The 14,363-nt window shown below is 40.8% G+C and overlaps 1 protein-coding gene across 2 annotated transcripts in view; it reads right to left on the reverse strand.

Moving 5' to 3' along the window:
• LOC140188607 (F-box only protein 2-like) overlaps window positions 1-10,586 on the reverse strand; it is a 29,268-nt gene extending 18,682 nt beyond the window's left edge. For both annotated transcript variants that reach the window (XM_072245038.1, XM_072245040.1), the window contains exon 1: window positions 10,501-10,586. The gene's annotated coding sequence lies outside the window, so the exon portion shown is untranslated. The remainder of the gene's footprint in view (window positions 1-10,500) is intronic.
• Window positions 10,587-14,363: the final 3,777 nt, after the last annotated feature.

Here is a 14,363-nt window from a genome sequence, read left to right on the forward strand (position 1 = left end):
TTATATCTTGGATTAAATTGTTATATTGCTCCCCGGTAGCCTCGGTTTGTTCTAATAATCATAGATCTCCTTTTTCTCGTCTTTTTCGTGGTACTAGGCAAGGATGTCCTCTTAGTCCTTTACTATTCAATATCGCCCTTGAACCTTTAGCTATTGCTGTCCACGACTCGCCCAATATTTTTGGTATTACCCGCGGAAACAAAATACATAAATTATCATTTTATGCAGATGATTTGTTGTTATACATCTCTAATCCGGAGAAGTCAATTCTGGCTATTCTAGGTTTTTTGGCTCAATTTAGTAATTTTTCTGGTTACAAATTGAATCTTAATAAGAGTGAATTATTCCCCCTAAATAAGCAGATACCCATTTATGGATGTTTACCATTTAAATTGGTTACTGATTCATTTATATATTTAGGCATAACAATTACGAAAAAGTATAAAGACTTATTTAAAGCTAATTTTTTACCTCTAATTGATCAGATTAAACTTTTGTTTACTAAATGGTCACCAATCTCTTTGTCTTTGATTGGTCGGATTAATGCTATTAAGGTGGTCATTTTGCCCAAATTTCTATATGTATTTCAGTCGGTTCCAATTTTTATCCCAAAATCTTTTTTCGATAATGTAGACTCCAAAATTTCCTCATATATATGGCAGAACAAAAATTCTAGGTTAGGTAACAGGTATTTACAGAAATCTAAAAAGGAGGGGGGGCTCGCCCTCCCGAATTTTAGATTCTATTATTGGGCAATTAATATTCGATATTTAAAATTTTGATTACGAGATTTGGATGTATCTTTAAATCCACATTGGGTAAATCTTGAATGTAATTCATTACAAGGGTTTTCTTTGGGTTTGGTTTTAGGAACTTCGCTTCCTTCTACTTCTAAATTCTATCAACAAATGAATAATCCAATAGTTAAGCATGCTTTACATATATGGTTTCAATTCCGAAGATTTTTGGGGTTTAATCAATTTATTTTAGCATGTCCTATTATAGCTAATTTCCTTTTTCAACCTTCCACTATGGATCAAGCTTACTTTGATTGGAAAACCAAAGGTATAATACATTTTCGTGATTTATTTTTGGATATTTGTTTCATGTCTTTTGATCAACTTTCTAATAAATATAACTTACTCAGATCTCACTTTTTTAGCTATCTACAGATTAGAAACTTTTTAATTACTGTTTCTCCTAATTTTCCACACCCATATCCAATGGACACTTTGGAAAAAATTTTAGATTTAAATCTTTCTCAGAAAAGTGTTGTAGCAATTATATATAATATAATTATGAATTTATGTCTTGATGTTTCCAATAAAATTAAAGCTGATTGGGAAAGAAAACTTAAGATTATTATACCTGGGATCAGACCTGGGAATTGAATGTACAAGGGTATATGTGCTATCGAAGGACAGAAAGGTGGGCAGAGGGGGTGGGGTGGCCCTGTTGGTGAGAAATGAGATTCAGTTCCTTGCAAGGGGGGACATAGAATCAGGAGAAGTAGAGTCAGTGTGGATAGAACTGAGGAACAGTAAGGGCAAAAAGACCCTAATAGGTGTTATCTACAGGCCCCCAAACAGTAGCATGGATATTGAGTGCAAGTTGAATAGGGAGTTAACAATGGCATGTGGCAAAGGAAATGTCGCAGTAGTTATGGGGGATTTCAACATGCTGGTGAACTGGGAAAATCAGGTTGGTACTGGACCCCAGGATAGGGAGTTTGTGGAGTGCCTACGGGATGCATTTTTGGAGCAGCTTGTACGAGAGCCGACCAGGAATAAGGCTATTCTGGATTTAGTGTTGTGCAATGAACAGGATTTGATAAGTGATCTTGAAGTAAAGGAGCCATTAGGAGGTAGTGACCATAATATGATAAGTTTTTATCTGCAAGTTGAGAGGGATAAGGGCAGATCATAAGTGTCAGTATTGCAGTTGAACAAAGGAGATTATGGAGCCATGAGGGAGGAGATGGCCAAAGTTGACTGGTCGGATATCCTAGCAGAAAAGACAGTGGAACAGCAATGGCAGGTATTCTTGGGAATAATGCACAAGGTGCAAAATCAGTTCATCCCCCGGAGAAGGAAAGATTCAAAGGGGGGAAAGTGGCCACAGTGGTTGACAAAGGAAGTCAGAGATAGCATAGCATTAAAAAAGAAGTATAACAGAGCTAAGGTGAGTGGGAAGACGGATGATTGGGAAAATTTTAAGGAGCAACAGAACTTAAAAGGCTATACGGGGAGAAAAAATGAGGTATGAATGCAAGCTAGCTAGGAATATAAAGGAGGATAGCAAAATTTTTTTTTAGGTATGTGAAGAGAAGGAAGATAGTTAAGAACAATGTTGCGCCCTTGAAGAATGAATTGGGAGAAATTGTTATGGGAAACAGAGAAATGGCAGACGAATTTAATAAGTACTTTGGATCTGTCTTCACTAGCGAAGGCACAAGCAATCTCCCAGATGTATGGATGGGCCAAGGACATAGGGTAACAGAGGAACTGAAACAGATTGACATTAGGAAGGAAATGGTGATGAGTAGACTGATGGGACTGAAGGCTAACAAATCCCCAGGTCCAGATGGTCTGCATCCTAGGGTACTAAAGGAAGTGGCTCTGGAAATTGCGGATGCATTGGTGATCATTTTCGAATGTTTCTTAGATTCAGGATCAGTTCCTGAGGATTGGTGAATGGCTAATGTTATCCCACTTTTTAAGAAAGGAGGGAGGGAGAAAACAGAGAACTATCGCCCTGTTAGCCTAACATCAGTAGTGGGTAAGATGCTAGAGTCCATTATTAAAGATGAAATAGCGGCGTATCTTGATAGCAGTGATAGGATTGGGCCGATCCAGCATGGATTTACCAAGGGCAAATCATGCTTGACTAATCTATTGGAGTTTTTCGAGGATGTAACCAGGAAGATAGACGCGGGAGATCCAGTGGATGTGGTGTACCTTGACTTTCAGAAGGCATTTGATAAGGTACTACATAGGAGACTGGTGGGTAAAATCAGAGCTCATGGCATTGGGGGAGGATATTGACATGGATAGAAAACTGGTTGGCAGATAGAAAGCAAAGGGTAGCAGTGAATGGGTGTTTCACAGAATGGCAGGTGGTGACTAGTGGGGTGCCACAGGGCTCGGTATTGGGACCACAGCTGTTTACGATTTACGTCAATGATTTAGAGGAAGGCATTGTGAATAACATCAGCAAGTTTGCTGATGATACTAAGCTGGGTGGCAGTGTGACATGTGATGAGGATGTTAGGAGAATTCAAGGTGACTTGGATAGGCTGGGTGAGTGGGCAGAAACTTGGCAAATGGCGCTTAATGTGAATAAGTGTGAGGTTATTCACTTTGGGAGCAAGAACAGGAAGGCAGATTATTATCTGAACGGTGTGGAGTTAGGTAAGGGGAAATACAAAGAGATCTAGGAGTACTTGTTCATCAGTCTCTGAAGGTGAATGAGCAAGTGCAGCAGGCAGTGAAGAAGGCTAATGGAATGTTGGCCTTTATTACAAAGGGAATTGAGTACAAAAGTAAGGAAATCCTTTTGCATTTGTACAGGGCCCTGGTGAGACCACACCTGGAGTATTGTGTGCAGATTTGGTCTCCAGGGTTAAGGAAGGACATCCGGGCTGTGGAGGAGGTGCAGCGTAGGTTCACTAGGTTAATTCCTGGGATGTCCGGACTGTCTTACGCAGAGAGGTTAGAGAGACTGGTCTTGTACACGCTGGAATTAAGGAGATTGAGGGCGGATCTGATTGAGATATATAAGATTATTAAGGGATTAGACAAGATAAAGGCAGGAAATATGTTCCAGATGCTGGGAGAGTCCAGTACCAGAGGGCATGGTTTAAGAATAAGGGGTAGGTCATTTAGGACAGAATTGAGGAGGAACTTCTTCTCCCAGAGAGTTGTGGAGGTGCGGAACGCGCTGCCTCAGAAGGCAATGGAGGCCAATTCTCTGGATGCTTTCAAGAAGGAGCTAAATAGGTATCTTATGGTTAGGGGAATCAAGGGTTATGGGGACAAGGCAGGAACTGTGTATTGTTAGTAGATGATCAGCCATGATCTTAGAATGGCGGTGCAGGCTCGAGGGGCCGAATGGTCTACTTCTGCACCTATTGTCTATTGTCTAACAGTAACTTCAGAAAAGGATTTCAACAGATAATTGTAGGAAATAGGATCAATCTCACTGTTATTGTAGTTCTAAAGGAGCGTAGATAATAAAGCGTTATTACTATTGTGATTAAAACTCCACTTTCACAGTGCGTTAATAAGGTTGCCCATTTATATGGCATTTGACATAGTAACATGCTCCGAAGTGTTTCAAAGAAAACTTGATACAGAACTACAGATAGTAGGACTGGTGTCAAGGTGTGATAGGCTTTGCAGGGCATCTTAGGGAAGGGGAGAGGTGATAAAGAACTTAGTGATGGAATTCTAGAGCTTGGGAAAATGACTACACAGGAAGCATTGCTGTCTTAGATCTTTTTTTTATTGACAGCTATGTGGGACAAAAAGTCATACTTGTATAGCACAGAAACAGCCCATTGACCCTCCATTGCACCATTTATACTAATCCAATTCACCTGCTTTAGATCCATGAGCTTCCCAGCCTTGATGCATCAAGTGCTATTCTAGAGGGTGTTTTTACCTTTGACACCTACTCAGAATCAAAATCAGGTTTATTATCACTAACATTTGACATAGGTCATGAAATTTGTCATTTTGCAGCAACAGTACATTAAAAATACTATAAGAAATATTTTTAAAAACTAGTTTAAAAAGACAGCAAAATAGTGAGGTAGTGTTCATGGGCCATTCAGATATCTGCGGGCAGAGGGGAAGAAGCTGTTGCAAGTATGTGTCTGCAAACTACCTCTACCTCCCCCTGCTGGCAAAGATGAGATTACTTATTATGATGTGTGGAAGTCATCATGTGATGTCTGGAAACCAGCATATTCCAGATGCCAACCACTCTTGGAGGAAATAACCCAACAAGATCCCAGTGACTGAAAAGCCTGACTATTACTCGCTTTTCATTTAGCCCCAGTTTTTGACTGGGCTCTTTGTAGCCTTTTGTCCTTTAATGAGAATTCCTATTGTTGCTCTGACAACACACAGTGATGGTTGCCTATTTTTCCAAAAATAGGAGCTGCAAGTAGATTAATGTTAATGGGTGAGGATGTCCACTCCATCCTCCCCTCATGAATTGGTGTAATAACGTGTTCCTTTTGGACCTTCTCCTTCCATAGACTTCTGGGCCATTTGAACCTGTTTCACTTTGTTTGGCTTTCACATTCCCAATTACTTTTGCTATTTGCACTTCAGTCTCTTTAAGGACTACGTCTTGTAAATGTTTCCCATCTTTGATCTCACTCTGTCTCCCAGACCATAACTTCGCACTTTAACTAACCTGTGAATCCAATCTTTGTATCTTTTTGTGCAATCTTCCTGATTTCACCTATTTCCGCTTCCTACACCAATGTTTCTTCCCATCAACCAGGACGTGCTTCTCCTCATTGCTACCATCAAGGAGGAGGTACAGGAGCCTGAAGGCCCACACACTCAGCAGTTCAGAAGCAGCTTCTTTCTCTCTGCCATCAGATTTCTGAATGGACACTGAACCCATTAACACTACCTTCACTTTATTGTCGCCAAACAATTGATACTAGAGCGTACAATCATCACAGTGATATTTGATTTCGCGCTTCGCGCTCCCTGGAGTACAAATCGATAGTAAATAGTAAAAATTTAAATTATATATCATAAATAGAAAATAGAAAAATGGGAAGTAGGGTAGTGCAAAAAGACCGAGAGGCAGGTCCGGATATTTGGAGGGTACGGCCCAGATCTGGGTCAGGATCCTTTTTTCTATTTACTTCAAAACTTGGGGGAATAGATTTAGGATGAGGATGAGGAGGAAGTGCTTTCCCCAGAGAGTGGCGAATCTGTGGAATTCTCTGCACAATGAAGCACTGGAGGCTACCTCAGTAAATCTATTTAAGACAGGTTTGGGTAGATTTTTATATAGTAAGGGTTATGGGAAATAGGCAGGTAGGTGGAGATGAGTCCATGGCCAGATCAGCCATGATCTTATTGAATGGCAGAGCAGGCTCGACGGGCCAAATGGCCTACTCCTGCTCCTATTTCTTATGTTCTTCTGCTCCAGTTTCAAATTTGCAGTATTATCAATTTGTTCTTGTTCTGCCCTGTGTCACAATAAGATCCGTTTTTCATTATAACAACCTATTGAGCATAGGATCAGGATAGAGCCAAATAAGCTCTTCGGGATGACTGATGACGTGAAATATTCATGTGCTTGCATTATCTTTAGTCTGATTATACAATTGATTTTAAAATAGGTTTTTGTTGGCTTCCAGATATAAATTGAATATCATGCTCTTAAGACTTTTCACATTGTTCTTTCCCTGTGAGGTTTTTTTTTAATGACCTCCTAAGTTTACTGTTACCTAATTAGTTTAGCTAAGGTGCATTAAAAGTGTTTGAGGCAGGTTGTCTCAGCATTCATGATTTGTCTTGTCGGGTTGTTAAAAATATGGTGCCACTGCCTGATTTTGTTAGGGAACAATTCAGAAGGTACAGGATACTGTAAATCAGCGGTCCCCAACCACCGGGCCGCAAAGTATGTGCTAACAGGGCACGAGGAAACGATGTGATTTGGCGATATGAGTCAGCTGCACCTTTCCTCATTCCCTGTCACAGCCTCTGTTGAGCCATTACGCACGCGAGGTCATTACCCGCGCGTCATCCATGTCAGCGCGGGAAGAAGATCAACTCCTCGAGCTTGCAACTGACGGCGAGCTGAAAAGTATGTTTGACATAACATCTCTGCCGGCATTCTGGATCAAAGTCAAGGCTAAATATCCTGAGATAGCCATGAAAGCACTGAAAACGTTGCTTCCATTTCCAACATATCTCTGCAATGAATGCAATGAAAACTAAATTGCGGAATAGACTGGACATAAGGAACCCCCTTCGAGTATCGCTGTCTCCCACCACCCCTCGATAGGACTGTCTTGTTGCAGGAAAACAAGCCCAGGGCTCCCAATGATTCAGCAATATTGGTGTGTTGCAATGATTTTATGTGTTCATACGGGGAAAATATGTGCTGTGTGTTTAATATCCAAACGTTACTTAAAATGTTATGATGCTATTGACTTACAAGTGACTTATAATTGACTTATCGCTATATTCATGCGAGGAAAATATGTGCTGTGTGTTTAATATTAAATTCGTTACATAAACCCTTTTAGAAACAAAATTTAGTGTATTAGCCACTTATAAGGGACCTAGTAGACTTATCACTTATATTCCGGTCGTGACTAACACCCCCCCCCCAAAACAGAATTGCCAAAAACGATTTGTAGAAAAAAATCGGCTCATACACGCATGTGCACTGCTGCCCGTGCAAGGCTTCATGGTCATGGTAGTCTTTCTTGGGGAAACAACGTATTTGACTGCTACTCTTGTCCACTGGCAACCCTACCACCCCCCCCACCCCGCCCCAGTCGGCCAGTCCGCAAAAATATTGTCAATATTAAACCTGTCTGCAGTGCAAAAAAGGTTGGGGACCCCTGCTGTAGATGCATCCCAAAGATGAAGAAGTATTCTAAAGTAAGAATGACACAACCGTGGCCAACAAGGAAAGTCAAAAACAACATAAAAGTAAGAAGAGGACATATAATATAGCAAAAAATAGGTTTAGAGGATTGGGAATCTTTTAAAAACTGACAGAAGACAATTAAAATACCCATAAGGAGAGAAAAGATAAAATACGAAGGTAAGCTAGCTAATAATGTGAAAGAGGATACCAAAAGTTTTTTCAGCTATAGAAAGAGTGACAGAGAGTTGAGAGTGGAGAGCACAACACTGGAGAGATAGTAATGGGAAATAAAGAAATGGAGGACGAACTTAATAAATATTTTACATCAGTCTTCACTGTGGAAATACGACAACATTTGAGACTCAGGGGCAGAAGTGAGTGTGGGTTAATATTACTAAGGAGAAAGTGCTTAGGAAGCTGAAAGGTCTGCAGGTAGATAAGTCACTTGGAGCAGATGGACTGCAACCCAGGGATCTGAAAGAGGTAGCTGAAGAGATTGTGAAGGCATTAGTAATGATCTTTCAAGAATCACTAGATTCTGGAATGGTTCTGGAGGACTGGAAACTTCCTTAAGAAGGGAGGGAGGCAGAAGAAAGGAAATTATAAGCCAGTCAGCCTAACCTCAGTGGTTGGAAAGCTATTGAAGTTCATTATTAAGGATAATGTTTCAGGGTGTTTGGAGGCACATTATAAAACAGGTCAAAGTCAGCATGGTTTCCTTAAAGGGAAATCTTGCCTGACAAATCTATTAGAATTCTTTGAGGAAATAACAGGCAGTTTAGACAAAGGAGAGTCAATAGATGTTGTTTACCTGGATTTTCAGAAGACCACTGACAAAGTGCCTCACGTTAGGCTGCTTAGCAAGATAAGAATCCATGGTATTACAGGAAAGATACTAGCATGGATAGAAGATTGTCTGACTGGCAGGAGGCAATGCGTGGGAATAAAGGGGGCCTTTTCTGTTTGGCTGCTGATGGCTTGGTGTCCCACAGGGGTCGGTGTTGGGACTGCTTCTTTTTACATTATACGTCAATGATTTGGATGATGGAATTGATGGCTTTGTGGCCAGATTTGCAGATGATACAAAGGTAGGTGGATGGGCAATAGTGTTGAGGAAGCAGGGAGACATGGATAGGTTAGGAGAATGGCCAAAGAAGTGGCAGATGGAAAATAGTATAGGGAAGTGTATGGTCATGCACGTTGGTAGAAGGAATAAAAACATAGACTATTTTCTAAATGGGAAGAAAATTGAGAAATCAGAAGTGCAAAGGGATTTGGGAGTCCTTGTGCAGGATTACCTACGAGTTAACTTGCAGGTTGAGTCTGTGTGAAGGAAGACAAATACAATGTTAGTATTCATTTCAAGTAGACTAGAATATAAAAGCAGGGATGTAATGCTGAGGCTCTATAAAGCATTGGTCAGAACACACCTGGGGCATTGTGAGCAATTTTGGGACCCTTATCTAAGGAAAGGTATGTTGGCGTTGGAGGGGCTGCAGAGAATATTTACCAAAATGATCCCAGGAATGAATGGGTTAAGATATGAGGAGTGTTTGATGGATTCGTTCCTGCTGAAGTTTAGAAGAGTGTGGGGGGGGGGGGCGGGTGGAGGCAGGTGGAGATCTCATTGAAACCTATTGAATATTGAAAGGCCCAAATAGAGTGAATGTGGAAAAGATGTTTCCTATAGTGGGGGAGTCTAGGACCAGAAGGCACAGCCTCAGAAGAGAGGGATGTCCATTTAGAACGGAGATGAGAAGGAATTTCTTTAGCTAATAGACAATGAATCAGTGGAATTCATTGCCACAGACACCCGTGGAGGCTAAATCATTGGGTATATTTAAAGCATAGAACATAGAAACATAGAAAACCTACAGCACAATACAGGCCCTTTGGCCCACAAAGCTGTACCGAACGTGTCCTTACCTTAGAAATTACCCAGGGTTACCCATCGCCCTCTATTTTTCTAAGCTCCATGTATCTATCCAGGAGCCTCTTAAAAGACCCTATCGTATCTGCCTCCACCACCGTCACCAGCAGCCTGTTCTACGCGCTCACCACTCTCTGCGTAAAAAAACTTACCGGTGACATTTCCTCTGTACCTACTTCCAAGCACCTTAAAACTGTGCCCTCTCATGCTAGCAGAGGTCAATACTGTAGGTTTTTGATCAGTCAGCCATGATGGAATGGTATGACTGAGTGGAATGGCTTGATCGACTCAATGGCCTAATTCTGCTCCTGTGCCTTATGGTCTTGTGGATACTAAACGTAAAATTACTCTGCACTTTTGCATAAGAAAACACTAAGAATATTAAAGAAGAACTCAAGATAAGATTGAAGAACACTAGTAATTAAACGGATGTGGAAATAAAAATCGTGACTTGTTACAGCATCTAAAGTGCCTTCCCACTGGCAAGATTCCAGAACAGCCTGCATTGCAGTGTTAATGATAGTTTTCAGTACAAAACCCCTGGTCTGAGTCAGAGTAAATGACCAACATGATATGAATTATTTCTGAAAGCACAATAATCTTGCATATAGGAAATCTTCAGCCTTTTATTTCCATCTGGTCAAATAACAAGATAAAATGTACATACTTCATGCCTGCCCCATAGAAAGCTTCTAAAATTTTGCTGTTTTTTCCTCACTTTAAGAAAACAAATCCCAAATTTATCATCACCTAATCTCCACATCCACATTCTCACCCACACCACTCCTTTCCATCTCTCCCATATTCCTTCCACCCTCACTAACACAGTTATTACCACGTTGACCATCTTCCCCTCTTAAGCAGTTTAAAGGAATGACCCGTCCTTGCTGGTAGCATGCTCTAGCATTAGCTTACTTCATTTCTCACGTACTTACAGTTTCCCAGTATAGAGATTCACTCTCAGCTCCTATACAGTCAGTGCACTGAACAGCACTAAGCCGCACACACTGCTTGCAACATCAACATCCTGGTCCCATGCTTCGTCAGCAACCGTAATATATGGTAAAGGATGTCCACCAAGCTATAAGCTACATGATGTGTAATGGAATTCAGCAGAACATATTTTGGCATCTACTGTACAGACTTCTCACCTATTCTAAGTGGTTTTATTACAGGAACAGTATTGCACATGCATTGTAACTTTCATCTACAGAAATCAAAGTGTGTATTCGTGTGTTATTCCTGCTTATATCTTCACAGGTTATTTATTCTCTATTTTCCCTGCATTGTAATAATGCTTTTTTTGGGGGAATTGAGATTGTTTGCTTTCTTCAGTACTTTTTGCTAAGCATCAATCTTATATTCACTGAAAGCGGAGCACTTTCCCATTTCACTTCCCTGGTGAAATGCTTCTCACTGGGCTGATAAGGTAAAGAAGACGTGCTCTGTTTACCCAGCTCTTGGAAGAATGACGACTTGAAATGATTAAGTTCAGAATCATGAGGGCGTTGTTCTGGGTTAAGGACAAAGAAGGCCTTTGGAAGACTTGAGGGAAAATCGTATGTAAGAAAGGTGGGACCTTCATTCTAAAGATGTATTAGTTAGTAAGTTAATTGGTCATTGTAAATTGTCGTTTGGATTGGATCCTATGGCTTGGATTTAAGTACTGTCCCGAGGAGAAGAATTCATGGCAACAGGTTTATAGGCTTAGAGATACAGCCCTTTCAGCCCAACGAACCTCACCACCCAGCAACCCACTTATTTAACCCTAGTCGAATCAAAAGGCCAATTTACAATGACCAATTAACCTACTAATTGATCTGTCTTTGGAATGTGGGAGGAAACCTATGCACTCACAGAACAGACGTACAAACTTCTTACAGATGGTGTTGGAATTGAACTCTGAACTCTGATGCCCCAAGCTACTGCTACGTTACCATGGTGTCTCTCTTGAAGTCTGAACTCAAGATGCTCCTTCTTGTACCGGTCGTTTCCAGGCTGTCAGTCCCGATGGCTTGGACAACCCTTCTTTCATACCTTGGGTGGTATTTCGGTTTCCTCCCAGATTCTAAAGACGTATCCGTTAGTAAGCTAATTTGTCATTGTAAATTGTGCTTTTGATTAGACTTTTGATTGTGTTTTTTAAATAGGTGGGTTGCAATGAATTCCTCTCATCAGGACTCTATTTAACCCCAAGATTTAATATAAGAAGAGGTAAGATGGAACAGTAAATCATTTTTTAGAAGTCTGTGGTACTCATATATGAGTAAGTTGAGTGTGAATAAAGGTCAAGTAGTTTTAAATCTTAATTTAGAGTCCCTCTGTTTGGCACGTCAGTTGATACCCTATTTAAGTAATAGGGTTGACAAAATGCTTTGAATTTTTATTGTTGGCTTTAATTGTAATTTGGGAGGACTGCAGTCACAGTTCCTGATAGGATCACAGGGGGAGCTGTAATGGGACAATGGGCAACGGAAGGTTTAATATGGGGCAAAAGGGAACACTAACTCGAGATGGGTCTGAGATTATCTTTTTTGTACTGGTGTTATAGTTTCTTCACATGCTCTGATCATGAAGTTAAAAGAGATATTTCAAAGGTCAGCTTTATTTGTCACATGTACATCAAAAGATTGAAAACAGTGAAATGTGTTGTTGCGTCGACAGCCAACATGGTGCAAGGATGTGCTGGGGACAGCCCGCAAGTATCGCCATGCTTCTGCCTCCAGCGTAGCATGTCCACAACCTACTGGCTCTAACGTAGCATGACCACAGCTTACTAGCCCTAAGCTGTACATCTTTGGAATGTGGGAGGAAACTGGAGCACCAGCAGGAAACTCACGTGGTCATTGGGAGAATGTAGAAACACCTTACAGACAGCGGTGCAAGTTGAACCCTGGCTAGTATCAAACAATTGTTCTCAACTTAAATTAAGGGACTGTGTAGACAGAATTCAGAAGTTAGCTAAGTAAATTTAGTCAATATTTCGAACCTTTGTCATTCTCCCGAACAAAAGGCACAACCATGGCCATTAAACATTTTCAGAACAAATTTTATTATTCTGTTTCTTTTTGTTAGTTTTTATATTCACCATCAGCATATTTATGGATTTACAGAATGAAAAATGGTTCCCTTTGTTATCAGCTAAAATATACACCTTATAAAGAAACATTCATAACAGTTATTCTAAATCTTTGATTTTTCCACATTTGTGAAGCTATTTGCAATCCCCAACCTGGCAGACTTTTCAAAATTAAACATATTTCTTCCCCCACCTCTGACCAACTTTTATTTTATCAGCACCCCAGACTCTCGCAGCACGACCTTACTCTGGACCAAATAAGTTTGCCAGTGACGTTTGGACAGGAAAGGTTTAGAGTTATATTGGTAAACACAATGAAATGGGGCTTACACCTCGGTCAGCACTGACGAACTGTGTCGACGGGTCTGTTGGGATGGATCTGAAAAGATGACAAATTGGGAAACGGAAACGATTTCTGAGAGATTGACTCGCCTGGGATTATACTCGCTGGAATCTTGAAGAATGAGAAGCGACCTTATAGAAACGTATAACAGTCAGCTGGATCCATCCTCTTCATCTCATGTGATGTTAAAGTTCTGATCTCCCGCCTCTGCTGTTTCCTTTGGTAAATATGGACACGCTCAAGGAGATTCATCTGAGTTCCTCCAGCGTTTTGTGTGTGTGTGTTGCAAGGAGATTCGTCCTCATCAAATTGGGTAGACTAACAATTGTCCCCTTTCTGAAATGCATTCTTATCCTCTTTAATCTCCTTCTCTCGCCACGTCTTCCCTCCCGCCCACCCCCAGCGCCCCCAACCCCGTCCAGCGACAACTCTGGAGGATCATGTCTGTCAGGCTCCACCTGGTGGATCAGAAAAGAATAGCGTGTCTTTTTTCACTTCGAAACTAAACTTCAATTCATAATAAAAACATATACACAAAAGAAGAAACAGTGCAAAACTTTTACATTCATGGACACTATACAGAGTAGTGTAAACCTTTTAAAAGAGAAAACTGGCATCATTTCATCTCGCTGTTCTGTCACTGACATTCTAGCATTTCATTTTATGGTAGTTCAGATTACACTATACTTGTCAGAACACTCGGATATGGTCCAAGTGTATAGAAAGAGGGAGAAACTGAAGCGGGTCACCAGTTCGCTGACCTTAATGAGAACTGTCGCAGAACTTAAAGGAAATAAAAACAATAAACGCCAGGCCAACAGGGCCGTGAACTAAAACTGTCAAACTGAAACTTAACGCCAACACTGAAGTTGGAAAGACAGCGTCGATCGAAGCGGCAATCTTCTTTCCCAGATAAGGGTGAGAGTAACCATCACTGTACTTTTGAACAAGGCTCAACAAGGCTAAAGCGAAAAGAGGGGGGTTAATACCACCATAATAAGATAGTAATTAGCTGGAACACGCACATTCTCAAGTGCAATTTCCAAACGACACGCAGTTCGCCCGCGGGCACACGTAGCATGCAGACCCCGCAACAGAGTCCGTGACTGTAACATTATTCTGTTGTTTGTTCTCTTTGCTATATTTATTGCTGTATTCATTATTAGCGCATATACTGTCTTCGATGTGGGATTCATGAGAGTAAGAAATTTCATTGCACCCGCTGCATCTGACAATAAACGAATCTGGATTTGAAAAGACGACAAAATGAGAAATTGGAATATATTTTTTTGAAGGTTAGAGATGAGAACATTGTCCCCAAAGGTAAGTGAGACTAGAACAAAGAGGCACTGGCTCAAGATGCAGGGGAATAGATT

The sequence above is a fragment of the Mobula birostris genome, chromosome 27 (assembly GCF_030028105.1).
Source record: "Mobula birostris isolate sMobBir1 chromosome 27, sMobBir1.hap1, whole genome shotgun sequence".
NCBI lineage: Eukaryota > Metazoa > Chordata > Chondrichthyes > Myliobatiformes > Myliobatidae > Mobula > Mobula birostris.